The following is a 1666-nucleotide window of genomic DNA, read 5'->3' as shown; positions in this document are numbered from 1 at the left end:
AGAGGCTTTCTGAGAACTCTGCACACCGTGACCACTCACATATGTGGCTGAAGGTTCACTACTGAAACCCTGTGACATGGAGGCAATCTGAGAGTCAGGGCAGGCTTTTATTAGACAGTAACTGACTGGTTACCTCAGTAGAAACTAACACCACGTATGAACCTTAAACAAGTACTATGGTTACTATGCTGAGGAGCTTTGGTTGCTGGTGTCTGCTCCTCTGCACCTGAGACTGGTGCTTGCAATGACAAAGGTGAAATCAGTGTCTGCATAAGTATTCCTCATCCATCATCCTTCATCTGTGGTTCCCCTGGAGGAGAGCAGATGAGTTCTCAAATAGGAATATCCCCTCAGACACCCACCTTAGCAGGGATAACAAAGCTTTGGTTAACTTTAACACTAGCATTAATGCCTAGCTATTGGGCCTCAACTAGAAGCCAGTATCTAATAACAGAAACGGTGGCTGGAGCATCTGTTGAACTCTGTCTCAGCTGCAAAATGGCTTGATGAGCGCTTCCTGTCTGTTACACTGGCAAGCAGGTGAGATGAAGCCATTTCCAGCTCTGCTATTTTGGCTTTGTGTTAAGCCGTGCTGGGAGTGCTCACGCAGCCGACAGCAGCCAAGAGGGGCAGTCCCCCGGGGCCCCGTCAAGGGCTGAAGCCTTGGTCCTCTCCCTTTGCATTCACATATCTTACGAAGCGAGTTCAGTTTCATGATGCGAGCTCTCACCCAGGTCATCTTTTATACTGCCTAAACGTGTTGTATTTTGATTCAAGAAGATTTGAAAATATAGATGAAAGCAAGATTTCTTGGCTGCTAACACTCAGAATCCGAATAAACTGCCTGTGTAGATATATTCTTGGAGAGCACATCTAAAGCAAGTCACTTCCACCCCATGAGCTTTTTAATAAACTGTCTTGCTCTGTGTGGCATATCACACGATAGCTTTCAGCGTTTGTAGACATGCCAAGTGGAAGACTGTTCTGAAGAGTGTGTTTCTTCTCTTGGGAAAAGGGAAGAAATTCTTCCAGCTATAGGAAGGGAAATGTTGTCATATTCTTTTCGACTAAAACACGGAAACCTTCTGCTCTTAAGTAAGTGTTTGCCAGGAGATTCTGAATGGCTGTAAAAGCATACCAGTAAATGTTATATGAGGTCACATAACAAACATTTCTAAGAATATTGTAGAAAAAGCTTGTATGCCCGCAAACCCTTACATATATATGTACCCAAGGAAGAAAAACTCCAATAACTAACACTTTGGTCTTAACCAAATCTACCATTACTTAAAAACAAACAAACAAACAAAATCCAAGCTGTTTTTAACTGGCTTATCCCCTAACAATATCTTTCACAGAAGCAATTGTAATGCTCTTTCTTGATAACGAAAAAACTCCACACCAGGATTCCATGTTATCTTTGTGCAAAACTTACTTTTTGAAGTAAGAATGCCAAAAAACAACTCTCTAGTTAGGTTTTAATGACTACTCATCATTTCAGGGCAAGTACTGATCGCACATATTAATAGTTGAAAGAAACTAAGGACACACCTTTTGACCCATCCCTTAAGCCAAACACATGAATGGAGAACACACAATCTGTTTTGTGGTGTCCTATCTATTTATACATTTTCTTCACTGAGGCAAAATCAAGAGAACACACCTG

This window comes from Egretta garzetta, unplaced genomic scaffold (assembly GCF_000687185.1).
Source record: "Egretta garzetta isolate BGI_Z169 unplaced genomic scaffold, ASM68718v1 scaffold507, whole genome shotgun sequence".
NCBI lineage: Eukaryota > Metazoa > Chordata > Aves > Pelecaniformes > Ardeidae > Egretta > Egretta garzetta.
Note: the sequence above shows the minus strand (reverse complement) of the source record.